This window comes from Coenobita brevimanus, chromosome 55 (genome assembly GCF_032717465.1).
Source record: "Coenobita brevimanus isolate Jiangsu-jjx chromosome 55, ASM3271746v2, whole genome shotgun sequence".
Lineage (NCBI taxonomy): Eukaryota > Metazoa > Arthropoda > Malacostraca > Decapoda > Coenobitidae > Coenobita > Coenobita brevimanus.
In genome coordinates this window covers 8162937-8177536 of record NC_137008.1, presented here as the reverse complement: position 1 = coordinate 8177536, position 14600 = coordinate 8162937, and positions in this window count along the sequence as shown.

The following is a 14600-nucleotide window of genomic DNA, read 5'->3' as shown; positions in this document are numbered from 1 at the left end:
TATACTTTTCCTATTACACAAAGAAGACAAATACCACTGTGATTACCACACACTACTCTCTCCCCTTTCCCTTTGTACAAGGGAATAATTATACCTGACCTCCAATTCTCTGGAACCTTACCTTCCTCCCAGGCCAATCTGCACTCCTTCCACATCCATTCTACTACTATCTCTCCCCCATGCTTCAGCATTTCACCACACGCTGCATCAATTCCTGGGGCTTTCCCCATTTTGACTTTCTTAATTGCTTCCACAACTTCCATCCTATTGATTTCTTCCTGTATTCTCACCTCCCACCTTCTCCCGGTCATTCCCCAGCCACTTATACTTGCATTACTTTCAATCTCTATGTGCAACATTTCCGTAAAGTGTTCTCTCCATCTGCTCACTTTTTCTCCCTTCTCCATTAGTAATGTACCATTTTTTTTTCTTTCACTCCCCTGTTAACTTCATTGCCACCCTGTCTAACTCTCTTTACCTCTTTCCAGGACATTTTCTTAGTCCCTCCACTTTACACTCAAATTCCTTCGAAAATCCTCATCCACTCTCTTCTTACTCTCTCTTACTAATCTTTTCATCTCTCTCTTCCTTTCTACATAAATTATAACTCTCTCTTTCGTTTCTCAACTTCCTCCATGCCTCTCCTTCCCATCCACTCACAGTATGTTTCCTTCTTTTGCGCCACAGCTTGTATCACCTCTTCATTCCACCATGCTGTTCCTTGCACCCCCTTTCGTCTTCTCTTCACCCCACACACCACCTCACATGCTGCACATATTTCTTCTGTGAATATCTTGCACACATTTTTCACGTCCCCCATCTGCTCCAATTCATACTTACCCAATCGTTCCTCCACTTCTCTCTTATATTCTGCCTTTTCCTCATCCTTTTGTAAACTTTCTACTCTCCTTGCATCTACTCTTTCATCCCGTCCTTCCCTTCTTCTATTTCTCCATTTTACTTGGACTGTGATTCTGACTACCATCAAGTGGTGATCAGAAAGCCCACTCCCCGAAGCTCTATAATGCTCTTGCATCCGTTACACCTCTTCACATCCTTTCATCCACACACACATTATCAATCATTGCCTTCCTTTCATTCAGTTCACCATCCACCCTTCTCATCACTCGCCATGTATACCTGTGGATCATTTTGTGTCTGAAGAGAGTTTTGACTATCACCAACCCCCTCCCTTCACAAATGTCCACTAAACCACTGCCATTCTCATCTATCTCAGCAGGCACACCCCACTCACCAGTTACTCCATCCACCTTCACATTCCCTACTTTACCATTCACATCACAAGTAAAAAACACTCTCATTCCTTTCAAAGTTTTCCATGCACACTTCCACATTTGTCCAGAAATCTTCTCTCACTCTGCTTGCACGATATTATGTTGGCGCATACACACACGCAATCGCCCACATTTGTAGTCCAACTTTCAATCTTACCCACACAATCCTTGAGCCAACTGATCCATACTTTCTTATGTTCTTCCATTTGTTACTCACAACAATGCTCACTTTTTCATTTGCCCTCTCATTCTCATCTACTCCTGCACATATACCCCATCCATACTCCCATTCTCTCACATTCCCCCCTCACCATTTAGTTTCAGTTAATCCACATACATCCACTTTCGCATCCTCAAGTATCTGGACAATTTCTCTATCTCTCTCTTTCACCTCATCATTTGCACCCTTACATTCCACGTAGCCATCCGTTTTACGTCCTTTTTTCGGTCCTCAGTCGTCATTTTTTGGTCAGTCCTGATTCAAGGCTTCTTGTTCGTATTTTTAGTTAGTTGTTTTCCGGGGAGGAGCACTAACCCTTCGACAACACACTTGCTGTGACGTAGGGAACACGTATCGATTGGTTATAAAGATACCACCCACCGTTGTAAATGTTTTCCTGGTTTACAGGAAATCACTTGGCTTACCACTCGATGTAGAGCTACTATAAACAGAGTACCACTACATTAAGTGGGTGGATGATGGTAAACTGGTAAACTTTAAAGTTACGATTGTTTTCACTGCTTTGTGAGAAAATGGAGTCATCTCATGTTGCCCTTACTCCACAAAGGAATCGGATAGTTATCAAAAGAAAATGTGTTGTCTTGAGTATATGAATAACTGAAGTAGGAGACGCTTACTTTCTTTACTCTTGAAGAGAAACTTGAACTTTGTGAGTTATTAGCTGTTGAAACTTAGTGTGCCAAGTTCTGTTACATGGTAGATATTCATGATCACTTGAAAGAGGTCAGTACTGGCTTGCAAGGGAGACATGAAAGTTTGTTACAATCTACAGACAAAATGAAGGCTCTGGCAGAAAAATGGGGCTCTGGAATGTTAAAGGGGCAGAAGGTAACATACATGTTTCCAAAGACAGCTGATACAATTAACATTTTACACTGCTCTACTGATATGTGAGCACCTTGGAAACCTAAATAATAGCATTGGTGAGCACTGTTCCCCAAACAAGAGTGTTGAGATTTACGACTGACAGAGAATTCCTCTCTTTCATGATCCATCAAACATCCAGCAACCTAAACTCAGTAAAAGGAGCTATCAGACAGCCGTATGATCGTTAAAACTCACATGGACGTGTCACTTGAAGATGTTTCAATTCACATTGATGACGAATACTTGCAAATAGCGTGAGCAGACCTAATATTTCTTCATCAAACAGTAAGGAAGGGTCAAGACTGCTAAGTGCTGAAAAAGAAATGGGAGTGTGCATGCCCAGTATTCCTGCTAACATACAGCGGATATGCAGTTCCAGTCAGGCATATGTATCTCAGTAATTACTCTTGTTCTTTCACTTTGTTTCTCACCAAGTGGAAACTTAGGTCACGTCCGTCCGTCCGAACGTCCATTTGTCGTTTCCACTCTGTATCTCAGAAACCATGTGTTGAAATTATCTTATATTTTGTATGATTGTAGGGCCAGTTTGGAGGTTGATGCCCGTTATTTCGAAATTACGAAAAAATCCAGGATGACCGACTTATGAATTTTTTTTTATTTTTCAGATTTTAAATCCTTTATATCTCCTTTACTTTAACAGATAGGTTTAGTGGTTGTAACGAAGCGGAATATAGTCTCTGTGACTTGTTGGTTATTAGTGTTATTTTTGTGTCATATATATATATATATATATATATATATATATATATATATATATATATATATATATATATATATATATTTGAAGAAAGATAAATAGCTAGATACAGATAAACAGATAGATAGATAGATATAATCCTTTTACATACTTATTTGGATGAAAAAATGGGTAAATGTCTAGTATTTGTTTTTCTTGTGAGACCTTTCACAGAAAAATAATGAAAACCACTAGGTTAGTGGCAGCTTTATCTCCAATGACCTTGTTCATATTGTATTTTTACCACTTCTGGATTGTTTTTGCTCTTTTAGTTGGGACTTTTCGAACCTGAGGTATTACATATAGCACTGATTAACTCATCCACCGCCGGAGATCCTGGAACGAGTTATACTGTCTGAGAGCAACATCAGAACGATAAAACATAAAATTGCTGGGACCAAATTTTCAGACTTGTTCGTAAGGTGGAGCACCTAACTTATATTCAGTTCCTCAGCTTATGCACCATGAAGGCATCATAACACACACACAGCAGTTTGGTATTCACTACAGTTTTTAATTGCACCTTACCGGTTCCTAAGCTGCATCCGCTTCATGTCTGCCGCACCAGCTGATTTCTGTCCAGCCAATGGCAGAGGCTCTTATAAGCGGACATTTGGCATGATATCCCAATCACTGAGCCTTCTCTCATCATCTGTTTGGCTGTCTGATATAAACACAAAGTTCGTCTGTCCACTAATGCGTGAAAGATAACAAATATCTCATTATTCATCTAAGCCAAAGGCAATATAAGAAGAGAAAGAAATACTCCCATAGCATGAAAACCTGCCCTAAAGTTGTCCCAGCTTTTCCAGTGACGGACTAGTAAACTGCCATGACACTGGGGAAATTATTTGTTTATTGCAGCAAACATGTTTATTCTTTATTGGAGCTTTGATGAATGTAAGTGCCTTTAGTGCCACCATTTGGCCTTGGAAATCTACGTATTGACTACTAGCTTGCTCTAAATTATTTATCTCATTCACTGTTATAGAATTCTTAATTTCTAGTTTTCTGAAACAGCACCGTTCACTTGGATGGTTACTCAACAATAGACTGGCCTTATCCTGTAGAATAATCAGCAACTAACCTAAACTGACATACCATAGCTGTACATAGCCTAAGCTAAGCTAACCAAACATGACAAAACCCAGTAGTAGTAGCGATCCTATAGTTGAGCAGAAAACCTGACCTAGCCTAATCACACCCACTTAACGTTATTTTAACTTAAATACCACAACAGAGGGCGATAAGCTAACAGTCAGACATGACCTAACCTAAAGTTAATTTAGATGCCATACTAGAGGAAGATAACCAAACCTAACCTAGACAGACTTGACAACCCAATTTGATGCCATAAGAGGGAGATAACCTAACCAGACTTGACCGAACCAAACTTTACTGTAACTACATAAGACGGGGATTATGCACTCAGACCTGAGCTAACCTAACATTAATGTACTCGTAAAAACCACAACAGATGAAAAGAATCTAACCAGACCTCACCGAACCTAATTTTAAAGTAAAAGCCATAGCACAGGGAGATAACCAGACCTATACCTTCACAGTAAATTCCATAAATGAGGAAGATAACCATCTGACGGAACCTTCTTTTAATGGAAATGCCATAACCGACAGAGTTAAGCGAACAAGACCTCAGCCAACCTAATCATTACGTAATGCCTTAACTGAGATAAACTAATCAGACCTGACCTAACCTTATTATAACGTAGATGCCATAATTGAAGGAGATAACCTAGCTTAACCTAACTATAATCGACAACTTTATTTTAACATACTATATTGATGCCATTTTAGAAGAAAAATTTATAACCTAATCAAAACTAATCAGATGCGAATTGGCCTAATTTTACAGTAGATGACAAAAAAAGTGAGATAACCTTATCTATGTACCGTAGATGTTGTAACAATAAAATGAGCTAGAGAATCATCCTCACCCTCTTTCTTTAGGTAGAGTATGAAACTGTATTTACAACGGGAGTTTATGGAACAGTAATTGTTTAGAGCTGCCTAAAGTCAGCGATGAGTATAATAATTTCAGTATCGGTTTGCTGTGTGTTAGTTCGAAAACAAATGTCCTTCCCTCATGGTCTGCTTGAGTGCGTCGAAAATGGCTTTCCCTCTGCCACCTCTGTTTGTGTGACATTTCTGTTATTTTACCAATGATAGAGTATTCACAAAACTCATTGCTGCACAAAATATTATTATGGCTTTTCTTTTTATCGTTGTAGCAGTAGTTTAAATGCTTTAGCAGCATCGATTAGAGTGCAAGAGGGCCAGAAGCTATCGACAGGCTAAGGGGTCACATGAGTGATAAATACACTGTTTCTTTATTGTGGCGTAGATTAAGGTATGTCCTCCCTGCCCGTAACTTGCAGCGCCAGATGTCACTGTAGGGAGGTTGTACCCATAACCTATGAATGACGAGCTATCTGCCTCAATGGCGTATCTTCAGGTGACGCTAGGGGATTCGATTAAAGTTCTGTGAATACACCTCCTGGATTGAAATGTAAACCTCATGCATGTGTCACTTTCTACCAAGCCACCTCCAGAATTCTCGCTGTCATTAAACACACAGATCATCAGGAAGTATAATTACGTAACGGTTGAGATTTGGACACATGTTCATGTACCGGTAACATTTTTACTCACCTGGACGAAGTCCGGCGAGGCATTGTTTTTGGTCGAGTATCTTTGTTTGTTCGTTTGTTTGTTAGCAACATTACGGAAAAACGGCTGGATGAAATTATGTGAAACTTTCAAGATATGTGGGCACTGGTCCCAAAAGGAAGTGATTGAATTTTGGAGGTAAACGAGTGACCATGAAAAGTCAAAATCAAGGTCAAGGATTTTTAGAGAGCTATAACTTGAAACTGGTGGAAGATAGAGATATTTACCATTATCAGTACACAAGAACTCCAATATGGGCTTTCATTTGGCACCAAGACCTTTGACCTTCAGTGACCGTCAAAAGCCAAGTTCAAGGTCATTATTATTCAGAAGGCTACAACTCGAAACTGGTTGAAGACAGATTTTGTTATCAAGATGTATGAAGTCTCATATGGACTTTCATTTGGCATAATTACCTTTGACCTTGAGTGACCTTGAAAGGTTAAACGCAAGATCACGGATTTTCAGAGGGCTATAACTTGGAAACGGTTGACAATGAAATAACTGCTGTTGGGCGAGGTTTGTTGTGCCTGGCACCACTTGTTTACTTAGGAATGGCTCATCTAGTATTTCTAACAGTTGTGCCCTTCCCTACCGGGACACCCTGTGTATATTTGCTGGTCAAATTCTTGTTTGTTTCAACTAGTCTTACCCTCATATCTCGGATGGTTCCCACGCAACGAGTCGTCTTGTAAAATAGTATCCCATTAGCCAGAGCAAAACAATTTTGCCAGTTACAATATGTAGTTGTGGAAATGGAAATACAGTATGTAAGAATTCTGCAGTTACTCTGCAAACTGTATTTACCAATAGGGCTCTATGAGCATTAGTATTGAAAGAACAAACATTCTGATTCCCTTCTTCAGAGACAGATAGCGACTGGCGAGTTTGAGCAAACTCAAATAAGGCAGTAATGGAATCCGATACTGCAGTTTTGCGATGTTGTGGTGCCCTTCACTGACACTACGTCGATACCCAGTTACTGTTATTGAGGTTGTGGCTGGTGATATTGGTGGTTGGCGAAATTGCTGGTGTATTTGTTCAGTCCTGCTGCTATATCATTAATTTATTTTACATTATTCTTTCTTTTTCAAGATAATCCTGTTTGATAATATAAATTAAAGCCGATAAACTGTATTACTTTTGTTTTACTTTCAAAATAAGGTCAACAGATAATTTGTTTCAATTGTTCTAAACTGAGGATAGAACTAGAAATTTCTGAAAGTGAATAAAAGGAGGGGGGGGACCCCAGGGTACTGACCTATGAATGGGCCAATAGGCGGAGGACAGTATGCATAGTGCCCTTACAGCAAAATCACTTGCGCAGGAACCCTGGGCACTAAGGGGTTAAGAACTGACAAATTTCCTCTGCACCAAAAGGACAGCACTGACGATGGTAACAACTAAACATAAAAAGATATAAAGTACAGCACCTGCACCTCACGATCGGTCAAACGGCCAAAAACTTGATTTTTTTTTTTTTTTTTTTTACAAGATGAAGAAAGGAAGGAAAACAAATTAATTAAAAATAAATATTTCATACACCAGATTACAGGTGTCTTTCATTCATGAGAAAAAAAATAAAAAAAGGTAACAGACTTGAGCAGCTGTATGTTGAAGTTTGGGGGGTAACTATTCCAAGGAAGTGAGTTGCAAAGGGATGCAGATCGGGAAATAAAAGAATTCTGATAGACAGAAGTTCTGCAATATAGCAGTGTGACATTCCAGTCATGAATGCTACCAGATACCTGAGCAGCAAGGTGGAAGGCGTGGAGCAATGGGACAATGGATGCAGCATCCTTTGAGCATGTGCCATAAAACTATCAGTAAGAGATTTCAAGAGAGGCAACATTCCTTCATACTTCTTGGGGAGATAGTTCATTTGCAATAGCAAGGTTATTAATAATTCTCATAGCTTTGTACTAAGTTTTGTCCAGTTGTTTTAGTGTAACCTCTCCACAGTCTCCACATGCACTCCACAAGGGTTACCAATATTCCACCAAAGAGCAAACATTACTTGTAAATTATAACCAACTTCTCGTGAGTGAAGAAGTTACGTATTCTGTAAATACCAGTACCACTGAAGGTAATATAAGAAGAAGGCAATATCTGTCTAGCATTGAATTGTATATATACATATATATATATATATATATATATATATATATATATATATATATGAGAGAAGAAGTGAGTTTTACGCCAGGTACCCTTTTTTTTGGATAAGGGCTAAGGCGTTGCCCCTGGGTAGAGGACTTTGGTTTGGAGCGTGTAGCATTTTATGACCGGATGCCCTTCCTGATGTCTACCAATGACCCTTGGGTGGATTCGATCCTCCGACCCTTCGGTCAGAGCGGAGCGCTCTAACCCACTGAGCCACGGCTGATATATATATATATATATATATATATATATATATATATATATATATATATATATCTATATATATATATATATATATATATAGTTTCCTGTTATTAAATTATAATGTTATTTTGTACCTATTCATGATCTTAGGTCTTGATTAATGGCGAGTACTGTACTGAATTGTGAGTTAGAGAAAGCAAACTTTGTGAATGTTTAAGAGTGAAGGAACTATGAAGTGTAGAATCATCTGCATATGGCTGAAGGGATTATGAGTGATAGATGGGAGATCATTAATCGCAGAGTGCAGTAACACTTTTTGAGTAGGAATGGTGCAGGTTCAAACTGGCGTCCCATCCTATAGGGTATAGGAGCATTTTCGAGATAACAGTCGCAAGGCTTAGTTCTAACCTTATGAACTAAAAGGCCTTCGCTATTCAAGTGCAAAACTACTCGCAAAGCCTTGCTCTCCTTTGTAGGAGTCGCATAAATGAACCACAAAAATTTATATTTTGTTTTTTCTTTCTTTTTTCTTCATCAGTCATAACCCCAAAACAGAAAGGCGTACGCGAGCATACTGTACACCACAACGCTGTTTGTCAAGTATAGATGTTTCTTTTCATGTTTAGAAAAGCTTTCAGGCTACGGTTCGCGAGTTACGGCCTTAAAAGCGCATCACAGTCACCCGTACGTGCTCCATTTTGTGCAATATCGGTTAGCTACAGCTTGCCTACGGTTAAAATACGTTCCATAACACTTCTTTCACGGGAAGGCATCCGCCTTTTTGTCATTCAGTATGCCATGTATGTAACAATCCAAATCTAACACTTGCTTTATGCATAGGCTAGTTATACTTCCACAAAAAGATCATAAATTAAAAAAATAAAATTTTTCTTCTGAATGATTGTTAAGAAGTAGGAATGGCAAACGTGAACAGATAAGAGATGAAAAAAACACAGAAACAACAGAGCATTCAGGATGGGAGGAGATTTGGAGACCTATACCCATTACAGTACTACATTCCACCAACAAGTCTGTGGCTAAACTGTGGAATGTAGAATGGGTATAGTTCACCAGATCTCCTCCCATCCTGAATGCTAGCTTGTTTCTGAGCTTTTTTCTTCACTTATCAGTGAACTTTTGCCATTCCTACTTCTTAATTATTTTAGAAGAAAATTTTTGTTTTCTAGTATGGCATGCTGGCATTAATCTAGTGGTAATTAAAATACTCATCATCTACATCTACTCTTATGTTTCTGTCGCTGAGATACGAGAAAACTAGTGAAAAAAATAGTAGGCCATTGGAAGGGAGTTTGGACAGTATGGCATGGTGCCACATTGTCAAAAGCTTTAGGAAAATGAAAGGTACTGCGTAGGTTTCTTCATATTGGCCAGTTGACTTATGGATGGTATGAGTCAAGAAACTCAGTATATAATTTTTAGTTCATTCGTGGCGAAAAACATATTCTGTCGCTGATTAAGTTGTTGGATACTAGATGTTTGACAATGTCATATTAGCTGCAGTTTCAAATACTTTACCAAAAGAAGGTGTGATAGCTATTGGTCTGCAATCAGAGGGATCAGGAGAACATCCTTTCTTCGGAACTGGGTGGATATGGCTTCTTTCGAAGAATTAGGGAACGTAGATGCACAAATGCATAGTCTGAATAATTTGGCTAGAAGAGCAACAAGTTCTGGGGAACAAGTTTTCAAAACATTTGGAGTCATTCCATCTGGACTTGGAGCTTTATTGGTTGGTAAATTGTCTAGAATGGATTTTACTTATCTTGTCTGTATCATAAGTACAGCAGTGTCCTGAGAGTCAAGTTCTAGTGCAGGGACATTCTGACTGACTTCCTCTAAGGTAGAATTTCTGACAAACTTACTGGCAAGGATGTTCATTTCTCCACGCAGATTTTAGTGGAGGAATAGGTGATGACTTGCTACAGTTATTATTGAAAGAAATGAGAGTTAACTAGAATATTCTATTGTCATTAGGATTATTTCACAGTTTGGATGCTTGGTTGTCAATAAAGCTTGATATAGCAGATTTTATCACTGGTTTTGCATAGTTTTTAGCAATTTTAAGTTGACTGAGGGATTCAGATGTTTTTGATAATAAATAAAAGCTATTTGCTAAGAACTTTTGGGTTGTTGCTCTCGTACAGTTGCTGTCAAGCCATTATAGAGGGTCCGACTTTTTAGTAAACTGTTGGCTGGATATGAACAATTCCATGCCAGCTTGCATTATGTCATTAATGTGGGACTGAGCAGACTAGTATCGTCAGTCTTGGCGGAATGCAACAGCCATTCAACATTTTGGACGTTAAAAGCACCCAAAATGGTAATTTCAGTGGTAAGGGTGAGGTTAAGGTTGGTCATCTGTGTGCATATCGAGTCATACACATTGGGCTCTGAAGAAGCACTGGGGTATCGATAAACTATACTGATATATTTGGTAATATTTAGGTAATTTAGTATGTACGGTATAATAAATAATCAAAGTTAGCTGACATGAAGTTAAAAGTAGTGTCGACTGCAAAATCAGAATTGATATCAGAACACGTGTCACCCTTGCTATTGAAATTTTTGAGAAGTGGTAACCAGGAAAACTAAACGGGAATGTCAGTAGAGGAAGAGATTTGGGCGTCTGTGAGGAATAGGGCTAGAGGAGATACAGATGATAGGAAAAAATGAACAGAATTCAGATTGGTACTGAGACCACAGATGTTCGTGAAATATACTCGTAAGGCCGAACCCGCACTTCTCCGCTGACGAGCATGAACAGTGTTAGCAATAACAGCTGTCGATAAAGTCGCTTGACTGCGACCAGGAGGACCCTGTGCTGCCAGCCCTACCCTGCCGGTGGTGGCAGTCCTAGATACCATCGAATTTACTAATAAGAATGCAGCGGCCATTGTTAAGGGAGGATGGAAATAGGTGTGATATCTAATGTGAACGAGTATACAGTGTGGTGTAGACAGGCTGAGACAGAGGTATTTTGAGAGTATGATAACTTACTCTCCATCTGAATGAAAACTGAAAATATTCAGCAAATCGAGATGGTCAGGAACAGGTCTTGAGGGCTGGTGAAACGGGAGCTCCAGCGCTCCCTATCACCAGTTTGCCATCCACCTCGGGAGTACCGCCCTGCTCGACCGGTGCTACAGTCTACTCCCCTTGTTATCTTGACCATTATCTTACATTATTCAGAAAATCGAACTACTTCATCATAGTCTGACCTTTAACATTTAACTATGTTTATTTTATATCTGACCAAAACTATTTCACTTAACATTACCATATTGTCCTGACCTTTGGCCGATTGCTCTCAAAGTCAAACCACTTCTTTAATCCATGACCTCAATGCTTCCACCACGTTGGCTGAAATCTGTTCGAACAATATGATGCACTTAGAGTGTACAATACTCGCACCATTCAGTAGGTCTAAAGCCTCGTCCACGCGATCAGTGGGAACCTGTGGTTCTGGGGTATGGTACTGGAAAAATCTTTGAAAAGTATTCAGGGAGATGTGAAATTCAGCACTATGCTCGTTTCTTATGCTTAAGGAGTGATTTGCCATGACGCATCGAAAGTGAAGAACAAAATACTTAGAAATGGCAGGTGCACACTGATCCTGTAGAAGGCTTTTACGGCCAAACCTTTGACCCTCCCCTGTGCCTCTGGCATTTGCCTGAAGGCTTTCAAAATCGAATTACTGCATGCCTACGCTCCCTCTATTTCCCAATTTAAAAAAAAATCGGATTAAACTGACCTATTTGTATTTAAAGACCGATCAGACTTATTCGAATGAAAAGGCTGAAACTTTGACCTTCTGGATGTGACCTTTACATCAGACCGACTGTTCTTAAACTCATTTGCTTCACAGTTTTCTCTTCCTCAACTCATCCACCAATGTAGGTTTAAATAAAATTGATACTCACTGAGGTGACCTTGCCCGTGACCTATGACTTATGATCGTTTTCGGGAAATACAATCACCTGTTTTCTGGTGGTCCCAAATCATTTAAAAATTAGAACAAAACCATTCATTTTCTCCAGCAGTAATGCTTTCAGACTTGCAGACAAAAAGACATATAGACTGGACCAAACACATTCGCCCCTGTCTGGAGTGCAACTCTCATGTGTAGGGAGGTTCCCCACATACAGCTCTTCTTAATAGGTTGGAGTCAAATGCATTTCATATAATCAACTCCGCTCCTCTTACTGGCTCCCTTCAACCTCTGTCCCTTCGCCGCACTGTTGCCTCTTTATCTCTTTTATATCGCTACTTCCATGGTCATTGCTCCTCTGAACTGTCAGCTTGCATCTCTCCACCTTTACGACGGGTGCGTAGCACCCGTCTAGCAATAAACTCTCATCCTTTTTCTGTCCAACTCTGTAATGCAAGAGTTAACCGTTACTCCCAATCCTTATTTATGCAACAGGTCAACTCTGGAACTGTCTCCCTCTGTCTGTATTTCCTACTTCCTATGATCTCCAGTCTTTCAAACGCAGTGTGTCCAGGCATCTCGAAATGAACAGATATTGAATTTGGCTCTCTTTTGTATTGTTGTTGTTTGTTTTTTTTGGAAGGAATTGTTTTGCGGGCTCGTAGCTCTTGGTTCCTTCTTCCTCGCATTAAAAAAAAAAAAAAAAATCCTTCGCACTGCTTAAGTGTGTGTATTTATACTATTAACAAACAAATAAAACAATTCAAACATTTGCTGCTGGGGACAGGCATAGATTTACTCTCCAGTCTTCTCAAAGAAAACACTTCTAAAGCTAATTAAACCCAACAAATAAAATTCCTGTGCTTTCTTGGAATTTATTGGTTTCAGATTTATTTATGGTTGTGTTATAAATATTTTCCCCCTTGAAAGGGAATTGTATTGCGGAAAGGCACTCTGCATTCTTCTCCAGTTCCTTTTTCTTGACCAGTGCTTGTTGACACGATTTCAGCATTAACTTATTCGACCGATTATACCTGAATCTACAGTACCTTAGCTTTTGGTCAGTTGTTCTAAGATTTAAACAACTTCACCCTAGACCCCTTAACTAAGCTTGGTTTATATGTGATGAAAAACGGTTTGAGCTGACTTTGTCCTGGTGTCGGTACTTCGATATGCCTTTCTCATATTTTTATTAAGTCCTTAAGAATTATTATACAGCTCAAAATTGTAAAAAGATTAGTATGTCACCACCAAAGGGCTGGTGCAAAAATACCAGAAACTCAAGGAACCATCTTACCATTGTTCTGTGATTTCCTCGTTTAATTTGAACTACAAATAAATGTATTATGCATTTTCACATAAGAGATATACTTGTAGAAATATCACGTTTTTGCTCGCAACTGTTGCGTATAATAAAATTTCCATCCTGAGTACTTCCACTATGTTGCTATGTTGCGTTTATTTTGTTAAATCAATATCAGTTTAGTTATTGTACACTGTAGCCTTCATTGTGCCATTTTGTTTTATAAATGTATATATAATGGCTCGTACTACAGTAGTGTAAAAGATTATCAGAGTTATTTAGGTTTGACACTTTAGCAATAAGTCATAGTGCTAACCTGAACGCTTGATTCTAGTGCAGTCAGAATATGAAAAAAAGCTGTGAAAACTCATAAAGTGCACTGAGAATACATGCAACAGGTGCAGTGGTTGTAATAAATGGTTTTTCGGAGCTGGAGGTAAAGTTTTGTCGCTCAGTTATGAGGAGACTAGGAAACACATCTGTAGTTGTGTGTGTGTGTGTGTGTGTGTGTGTGTGTGTGTGTGTGTGTGTGTGTGTGTGTGTGTGTGTGTGTGTGTGAGAGAGAGAGAGAGAGAGAGAGAGAGAGAGAGAGAGAGAGAGAGAGGGAGGGAGAGAGAGAGAGAGAGAGCAAATTATGTGGAAGCAGTACGTCAGCAGTTGAGAGAAGTGTGTTCAATGATGGAACCTTTCTCGACACTTTACGATCTTCCAAACTCGACCCATTAAGCAAATGGTACCTCTGTCACCATACGTTATCTGACCATCTCCTTGTTCCATACATTCGTCATTTTATTTCTCACACACTTCCTGCTACCTCCCATGCTTCTTGTTCCTTTCTTTTCCGCTTATTTCGTTTCACTATCAATGATGCTTCTTTGTTCATATACAGGCATAATTTTTATCTCAGTCTTAACAGTGAAGACAACACTATTTTATCCACCCATTGTTTCTCACCTATGATCTGAATCCCTCTCATCCCTTACTGCTTGTTCCAATATGTTTCCTACTTGTTATCATCTCCAGACGTTGTCAATAAGCATAATCGGCACCCTTTTCTTATATAGCCTTTTCCCACTCATGCTGGGGTTATTACCTCGATATTATCCTACGTAACAACGTTACGTTACGCCACT